At 41.5% G+C, this 9,893-nt stretch overlaps 1 long non-coding RNA gene across 1 annotated transcript; it reads left to right on the top strand.

The window, feature by feature from the left end:
• Positions 1 to 8,369: 8,369 nt before the first annotated feature.
• LOC124385092 lies at positions 8,370 to 9,611 on the top strand. Its single transcript, XR_006925682.1, has 2 exons — positions 8,370 to 8,824; positions 9,018 to 9,611. It is a non-coding gene; the product is annotated as an uncharacterized LOC124385092 (long non-coding RNA).
• Positions 9,612 to 9,893: the final 282 nt, after the last annotated feature.

Raw genomic sequence — 9,893 nt, 5'->3', positions numbered from 1 at the left:
GCACTTTATGGCGATAGGGGTGAGTGCAACTGGGCAAAAGTCATTCAGGCATTTGGCAGCTTAGTGCTTAGGCACAGGTATGATAGTTGTGGTCTTCAGGCATATAGGAACCATGGCTTGGGCCAGTGACAGGTTGAAAATGTCAGTGAAAACCTGTGGCAGTTTTCCAGCGCATGCTCTGAGAACACGTCCCGGTATGCTGTCTGGACCTGCTGCCTTGCGTGCATCCACTCTGCTAAATGCTGAATAGATGTCCGTTGTTGAGAGTGAAAGTGGGCTGTAAGCCATAGAAGAGTCTGTGGTTGAGGTGAAATGTCATATACCTTGATCAAAATGAGCAAAAAAGTGATTGAGTTTGTCCGATTGGAAGGCACTGCTGGTTGGTTGAGATCGAGCTGTTGGTTTGTAGTCCTTGATGGACTGGATGCCTTTCCACATGCGTCTGAGGTCAGAGTTGTGGAAGAGCTCTTCTATGTGGAGATTGAATGTGAGCTTGGTTCTCCTGATGCCTCTTTTTAGGTTGGCCCTGGCTCTGCTGTAGTCTTCTACGTTGCCAGATTTAAAGGCAGCATCTCTTGCTTTCAACAGGAGACCAAATTCAGAGTTCATCCACGGCTTCTGTTTAATCAAATCAAATCAAATCAAATTTTATTTGTCACATACACATACATACAGGGTACGACATGCAGTGAAATGCTTTATACGACGGTCTGGCATGAGGGAATAGGATGGGAAGAAAAATAAAAACAAAGAAAAAGACTGATAAATAAAGTATAAAACTATATAAAATATAAGAATATATAATTCAATTCAATTCATTTTTATTTGTATAGCGCTTTTAACAATGAACATTGTCTCAAAGCAGCTTTACACAGATAATGTGGTGATTAAAAGTAAATATGTTCTTTGTAAGTAAGTTTGTCCCTGATGAGCAAATGTGGCAAGGAAAAACTCCCCGAGATGGCATAAGGAAGAAACCTCGCGAGGAACCAGACTCAAAAGGGAACCCATCCTCATCTGGGTTGCACCGAATGTCCATTTGAAGCAGATATACAATGTTGCGGGGTGCAGTGATGATGATCAGAAGCGAACTGTATTCCTGAGTCAGTGTAGCAGACTGTTGACATTAACTACAGTTCAATCCATCCTCAAAGCACCCGTTCTTACTCCGGAATTTCATGGAACCACCCAAGGCGTTGATGAGAAACCATCCCAAGCTGCAGAGAGTGGCCTCCTGTCGAAGAGAACACTATCCAGAGGCAGGCCTGGACGAAGTGGGAAGATCCATGGAGGGGAGAGGGGCAGGAACAGTGGTCACTGGAGCCACAGGAGCATGTTTAACTCGACCGAGAGAGAGAGAGAGAGAGAGAGAGAGAGAGAGAGAGAGGGTGACAGGAAGAGAAGGATATTGATTATTAAGTGTCTTTATTGTTGTATGAAAGTAATGTCACTGTGCAGTTTGGACTCCGGCAAGATTTGCTAAGGCAGCATAACTAAAAGGGAGAACCAGAAGGTAACACAGACATGAGGGATCTCTGGGATAAGAGACGACCCACCACACCACCGTCAACAAACCTGAGTGAACGTGTAAATGCGAGGGGACGACACCATACAAATATCCCAGTTCACCAAACACTCTATATCCATGTTCCCTCCAGATCTGAGCCTTTAACTAAGAAAAAAATCTACTGATCAAAAGCTTGACTAAATAAATAGGTTTTCAACCTCAACTTGAACACTGTTTGAAAGGCTGTTCCATAACTGTGGGGCTTTATAAGAGAAATATAAAAAATAAAGAAATATATGAGGAAAAAAAAGGTGTATATACAAAATATGCTTATGGAAGTAAACAGTAAAACAGTAAACAATTTAAGGGGGTTTATGTGATTGTCCTTCAAGTGTCTGTGTGCGGTATAGTGTGGTATAAAATATAAAGTGCACTGTGCTGTGCGAGTCCAGAGCTAAAGTGACAGTCCAGAGTTCAAAGTGTCGTAGTGCGAAAAGAAAAATATGTGCAGAGAAAAAGTGTGATGATGGAGAGAGTGGGCCAGAGTGGGCCCAGCCCGCCTGCCTTAATGACTATCACCCTGTAGCCTTGACCTCAGTGGTGATGAAGTGCTTTGAGAGACTGGTCAGAGACTTCATCACTGCATCACTACCAGACACACTGGACCCTCTACAGTTTGCGTACCACCAGAACAGTTCTACTGAGGACGCCATTGCTCATCTCCTCCACACTACGATGAGCCACCTGGACTACAGAAATGGGAATTATACAAAGATGCTGTTTGTGGACTACAGTTCAGCATTTAACACCATAATTCCCTCCACACTCACCTCTAATTTGGAGGTCCTGGGACTCAGCCTGCCGCTGTGTCAATGGATCTCTAACTTCCTGACAGACAGACCACAAGCCGTACGGGTGGGAAAACACTCATCCACCCTCATCCTCAGCACTGGAGCTCCCCAGGGTTGTGTTCTGAGCCCCCTGCTGTACTTACTGTACACATACGACTGTATGGCCACGTCTAACTGCACCACCATCATCAAGTTTGCTGACGACACTGTTGTGGTGGGTCTGATCTCCAACAACAATGAGATGGCCTACCTACAGGAGGTTAAAAACCTGGCGAGATGGTGCCAGGAGAACAACCTTCTCCTGAACGTCAGCAAGACTAAGGAGTTGATACTGGACATCAGCACGAAGCAGGAGCGGTCATACCAACCGCTAAACATCAGCGGGACTCCAGTGGAGAGAGTGGACAGTTTCCGGTACCTAGGTGTTCACATCACACAGGACCTGTCTTGGTCCTGTCACACCAACACCCTGGTGAAGAAGGCCTGGCAGCGTCTGTACCATCTGAGATGCTTAAGGGACTTTAAACTACCCTCTCAGGTGCTAAAGACTTTCTACACCTGCACCATTGAGAGCGTTCTGACGGGTAGCATCACTTCCTGGTTCGGGAACAGCACCATGCAGGACAGGCGAGCCCTCCAGAAGGTGGTGCATTCAGCTGAAAGTACCATCCACACTGAGCTCCCTGACCTGCATGACATCTACAGCACTCTTTTCCTTGTTGCATTCAGGGAAACGCTTCCGCTCCCTGAAAGCGAACACAGAGAGAATGAGGAGGAGCTTCTTCCTGCAGGCCATTCGGAGTTTAAACCAGGAAACACCCAGGATCTAAAAACTGGTCCACTCTCTCCATCATCACACTTTTTCTGCAAATATTTTTCTTTTCGTACTACAACACTTTAAACTCTGGACTGTCACTTTAACTCTGGACTCGCACAGCACAGTGCACTTTATACCACACCACACACGGTCACTTTATACCACACCATACCGCACACGGACACTTTATACCACACCATACCACACACAGACACTTTAAGGACAATCATTCAAACCACCTTCTGTGATTACTGTTTACTGTACATAAGCATACCTTGTATCCATAAGCATATCTTGTATATACACTTTTTCCTTATATATATCTTTATATATTTTATATTTTACATAGTTTATACTCTTTATTTATCTGCCTTCTTTTTTCTTTGTTTTATTTTTCTCCCCATCCTATTCCCTCATGCCGGACAATCGTATAAAGCATTTCACTGCATGTCGTACTCTGTATGTATGTGTATGTGACAAATAAGTTTTGATTTGATTTGATCTGATTTGACCCTGCAGAGCTCGACTGGGCCACTGAATACTAGAATCAATGTTCCTTAAAACTATTTAAAACTATATAAAATTAGAACGTAATAATAATAAGTTTAATTTATATAGCGCCTTTTCCAAGCTCAAGGACACTTTACAAGGTACAATATTTCTATATTTCAAGACAGATGAAATATAATGAACATACATAAACAAACATATTCGTCATACATTTGCCCAGGACGAAGGATCACATGCAGCTGCATGAGTTAATATCAGAGACAACACAGACACAAAAACATACAGGACAAGAGAAAGAACACTACATAGTACATGAAACATACACCACATTTCAGAAAAATTAAGGACTTCTAACACATATGCATTGACTGATAGTGGAGGTTGAAAAGGTGGGTCTTAATCCTTCAGTCAAAGTGGTGATGGTTCTGAGAGCAATGGGTAGGGAGTTCCATAGTGTTGGAGCAATGACAGAAAAAGATCTGCCACCCGCAGAGCATAGACGGTATCTAGGAACACATAGAGGTTCAGAATTTGAAGACTGGAGTGATCGTGAAGGAACATAGGATGAGAGAAGATCGGAAAGATGGGGGGGTGAAGAGCATTTAGTGCTCTATAAGTGAGCAGTATGATTTTATATTTTATGCGAGATGAGACTGGAAGCCAGTGAAGATCAAATAATATAGGGGTAATGTGGGCAGATTTTTTATTGGAGGTTAACATTCTGGCAGCCGAGTTTTGTATGTACTGTAAACGTGAGACTGAGTGAGCTGATAGACCAGAGAAGAGTGAATTGCAGTAGTCGAGACGGGAAGTAATCAAAGCCTGCACTAATGTTTCGGCATCATTTCTGCAGATGAAAGGTCGCAGTTTGACCATGCGTTGCAGATGAAAAAAAGACATTTTAGAGAGGCTGCGAATATGGGCATTAAAGGATAGTGAGGGGTCGAATATGATACCTAAATTTCTAACAGTAGCTAAGGGGGAAAATCGTAGTAGCATCCAGATCAAGACTAAAGTCCACAGAGTTGTTTTTTATTAGAGATGGGGGACCAGTTATCAGAATGTCGGTTTTACCCAGATTCAGGCTAAGAAAATTTGAGTGTAGCCATCGTTTTAACTCACTAACACAAGATTAGAGTGAGGATTTTACATTAGGAGAATCTGGTTGACAAGCAGTATATAACTGAATATCATCAGCATAACAATGATAACTAAAACCATGTCTATGAATGATGTTACCAAGCGGCTGAATGTACAGAATGAATAGTGGTGGGCCAAGAACAGAGCCCTGTGGGACACCCTGTTTAAGTAAGACAGTAGGAGATTTGGAATTGTGTATGGAGATGTGATATTGCCTGCCCGTGAGATAAGAGGAAAACCAGGATAGTGCAGAGCCTGATATGCCAAATTCCGGTAAGCGGGAAAGTAAGATCTTATGACAGACAGTATCAAAGGCAGAGCTGAGGTCTAATAACAGAAGTATAGAGAGACTACCTGAGTCTCCAATGAGTAAAAGATCATTAACAACCTTTACTAGCGCAGTTTCCGTGCTATGCTGTTGGCAGAAGCCAGATTGAAAAATATAGAGGTTTTTACCAGCTAGGAATGACTGCAGCTAAGAGGCCACAGCCTTTTCCATGATCTTCGATACAAATGGCAGGTTGGAAATAGGGCGGTAGTTGAATAAGTCTGCTGGGTCCAGATTAGTCTTTTTGAGTATGGGAGTAACAGCAGCAAGGTAAATGGTGTCAAACAAAATTAACAGTATTTCAAATAGCATGGAAGAAGAATCTCCTGAATTCTAGAAAATCTCTTAGTGCTGCTGATCAGCATATTTCTCTTCCCTCATAGACAAAAACAAGCATAATCTTAGATTTTTATTCAGTACTGCAGCAAAATGAACAGGAAATAAAAGCACTGCACTCACATGCACACAATCAATAGGTAGTAATAATTTCCTGAACCTTTTTAATAATAAAGTTAAAAACATCAGGCAAGAAATCCAGAGGATTAAAATAAATCCAGATTATTTTATAAATAACCCTGTAGACAGCAGTGTCATTATAACAGACAATCAATTACAAAGTTTCACTCCTATTCAAGAGAACGACTTCATTTAATTTATTTCCTCCTCAAAATCATCGACCTGCATTCTCCATCCCTCACCTACAAGTTTCCTCAAACAGATCATTCCAGAGGAATTGAACCTGTTTTAAAAAATAAACTCTTCCATTAGCACTGGTTATGTACCAAAATCCTTCAAACTGCAGTTATCAACCCTCTAATTAAGAAACCTGACCTTCACCCTGTCAGCTGTCCAACTACAGTCCAATATCAAACCTCCTCTTTATCTCCAAGATTCTAGAAAAGGTTGTAGCACAGCAGTTCTGCTCACATCTACTGAGGAATAACATTTATGAAATGTATCAGTCAGAATTTCGGCCTCATCATAGCACAGAGACGGCGCTAGTTAAGGTGGTTAATGTTATTGGCCTCTGATCAGGGTTTTGTCTTTTTACTTGTTTTGCTCGACCTCAGTGCAGCTTTTCACACAATTGATCATAATCTCCTGCTTGCTGGACTGGAGAACGTTGTTGGAATAAAGGGAACAGCTCTCTCCTGGCTCAGGTCTTATCTGACTGATCGCTATCAGTTTGTTTATGTAAATGGTGAGTTCTTTACACTCTGAGGTAAAGTTCGGTGTTCCACAAGGATCTGTCTTAGGCCCACTGCTTTTCTCTTTATATCTGCTGCCTCTTGGTGAAATTATACATAAACATGGTATTCGCTTCCATTGCAATGCTGATGATACACAGCTGTATATTTCGGCAAAGCCAGATGAGAGAGATCAGCTTAACAATGTTGAGAAGTGTGTAAAGACAATAGACAGTGGATGCTTGATAACTTTCTTCTGCTCAACTCAGATAAGACAGAAGTACTTTTACTAGGACCACATGCAGCTAGAAGTAAACTTTCCGATTACGTAGCATCTCTGGATGTTGTTTCTGTCTCAGTGCAGCAGTCTGTGCAGCAGTCAAAGACCTTGGTGTGATTATTGACCTGAGTCTTTCCTTTGAGTCTCACGTGAATAATATCACCAGGATCTCCTTCTTTCACCTTAGAAATATTGCTAAAATTAGAAATATGATGTCGTTACAGGATGCAGAAAAACTAGTTGATGCTTTTGTAACATCTAGATTAGACTACTGTAACGCTTTACTGTCTGGGTGTTGGAGTAAGTGCAGAAATATGCTTCAGTTAGTTCAGAATGCAGCAGCAAGAGTCCTCACTAGATCTAGAAAATATGATCACATCAGCCCTGTTTTAATCATCTACACTGCTCCCAATTACATCTCACACTGATTATAAAATACTACTACTGACGTATAAAGCACTTAACGCTCTCACGCCGCAGTATCTGAGTGAACTTCTGTACCAGTATGATCCTCCACGCCTACTTATATCAAAAGGTGCAGGCTATTTGTTATAAACCCCACAGTTATGGAACAGCCTTCCAATCAGTGTTTGGGACTCAGACACAGTCTCAGTGTTCATATATTTATTTAGTGGAGTGTTTAGTCAGTAGGTGTTTGTGAGGTAAAGGAGCAGATCTGGAGGATCATGGATATGGAGTGTTTGGTGAACTGGGATATTTGGATGCTGTCGTCTCCTCACTCTCACACGTTCACTCAGGTTTGTTGATGGTGGTGTGGTGGGTCGTCTCTTATCCCAGAGATCCTCATGTCTGTATTACCTTCTGCTTCTCCATTTTAGTTCTGCTGCCAGAGTGAATCTTACCAGAGTCCAAACTGCACAGTGACATTAACTTTCATACAACAATAAGGAGACTTAATAATCCATATCCTTCTCTTCCTGTCACCTCTTCTCTCTCTCTTTGAGTTTTTCCTTCACCACAGTCTCCACCGGCTTGTTCATCAGGGACAAACTTACACTTATAAAAACGTATTCATTTTATCACCACATTATTTGTGTAAAGCTGCTCTGAGACAATGTTCATTATTAAAAGTGCCAAACAAATAAACATGAATTGAATTGAATTGAATTGAGTATATCGGTAGGAGAATGCTGAGGATGAAGCTGCCAGGAAGGAGGAAAAGAGGAAGACCAAGGAGGAGGTTTATGGATGTGGTCAGGGAAGTCATGCAGGTAGTTGGTTTGAAAGAGACAGATGTAGAGGACAGGGGGGGTATGGAGACAGATGATTTGAATTAAAGGTAATTATAATAACTTAAAAATGATCATGATGTTCTTTTCTTTTCTTGCAGAAGTTCAACACTCCCTGGAAGAAGTTTTTCACCTCCATGCCTGTTTATGCCATCATCGTAGCCAATTTCTGGACTTTCTACCTGTTGCTCATCAGCCAGCCGGCTTATTTCAAGGAGGTTTTGGCTTTGAGATAAGCAAGGTACACACACACACACACACACACACACACACACACACACACACACACACAGGAATTCTTAACATTTTCTATTTGTCTAAGTATTTACACTTTTAACCAGTAGCCAGTCCTGTGCTACCAGCGAACTGTACTGGGAAGTTAAATAGTAGTGGATACTGGAGAACATGAACCAGGAGGAGGCTGTTTTTATGACTGATCTTGTGGTATACATTGTAAAGCATGTCTTTCTTCTCCTCTCCAAAGGTTGGTATCCTCTGCTCTTCCTCACTTGGTAATGACGATAGTTGTTCCTATTGGAGGGCAGTTGGCTGATTATTTACGCTCTCACAACATCATGAGCACCACCAATGTACGCAAGCTGATGAACTGTGGAGGTGTGTGATTGTGTGTGTTAATTCTGTATGTGTGTACTTCAACATACACTGGCGATCCAAAAAGAAGTCACCACCTGGATTTAACTAAGTGTGACCAGTTGAATGTCTTTAGAATGAGGACAAATAGACATGCATAAATAATGGGTGCATTTTAAATCCGAAGACACGCCCACTGCTGGCTTTGACACTGAGCACACCTGTGCCACGTGATTATGTCGGCGTGTTTGTGGCTTTATAAAAAGCACAGTTGAGTGGGACACTTTGATTCCTTTCTTACCTGTAGGTTGGGTGGCTAGAAAAGGTATTTTTATTCTTCTACTCTCCTGTTGCTCTCCCCTGGTGAGTCGTGTGTTTTATTTTATTAGTTGCTAATCATGGTCTGAATGTGTGTTTGTAGGGAGGGGTGCATGAACGCAGGTAGCATAAAGTGATAATAGTTTAACCCCGTTTGTGAGGTAATAACTTTATTGTGGGTTATTTTGGGGAAGGGGGAAACTGTTTGAAATGTTTTTTGTTTGTTTGTTTCTTTTAGGTGCGGCCAAAGAGCGCTAGCTGCTGTTTCGTATATGTTTTGTATATGCTTGTACACACTGTTTCATAAACCCTGAATTAGCTTGTTGGGTTACAGGTTGGACCAAGCGGACGTCGCAGCTGTAAACCGCTGGATTACTGAGTGTTTTAAAAGATTATCCTGCGCAGCGGTTCTGTGCTATGTTTGAGTAAGGACTTGGCTATGTATCTCCTGTGCAGGTGTATTACATTAACAGACTTGGTATTTTTGCTCCGTGAGCCGCTTGGACGCTTTTTAAATATTAATCGGGAGTTAATTGTTTTTCTCTTTGTAACGTGTATAAGTGTAAGTACTATTTCCACATGTAACTATCTGAGCTGTGATTTTTGAGACTTAAACAGAAGGGGAGTTTGTTTGTGTGTTTCGGGTTTATTTTTGGTTTATTCTTGTTTTTTAAGAATTATGCACTGATTTGCGGTGTGCTCTGTCCCTTCTGTTACAGAGAGGATGTAATCTAGTCTCTCTGGTTGTGGGTAAATAACTGGTAAGCTGTAAATGGTATTTTAAAATATTTAAGCATTCTTTTGTTTAATAAATTTGTACTATTTGTGTAAAGTCACGTATCTGTCTTTAATCCCATCCGAACCAGCAGGGTCCTTCATATTTTTTGGTTTAATTATTCTTTTGGGTTCAATCTCTTTTCCTGGGTGAATAAATAACCCAGGTGTCGTAGTCGGTTCCTTTTTTATTTTTAATACCTTTTAACCAAAGGTTACATAAGCAAATAGGTAAGAGCCTGCCATTGGATAACTACTGCATGGATGGCTGTTTCAGCTGGCATCAAGGTCTTTAACCCAAACTGATGCAGTGAGCAGCTTCTAATTTCTTAAGCAACCA

This window comes from Silurus meridionalis, chromosome 4 (assembly GCF_014805685.1).
Source record: "Silurus meridionalis isolate SWU-2019-XX chromosome 4, ASM1480568v1, whole genome shotgun sequence".
Taxonomy (NCBI): domain Eukaryota; kingdom Metazoa; phylum Chordata; class Actinopteri; order Siluriformes; family Siluridae; genus Silurus; species Silurus meridionalis.
Note: the sequence above shows the minus strand (reverse complement) of the source record. Positions and strands in the feature narration are given on the sequence as shown.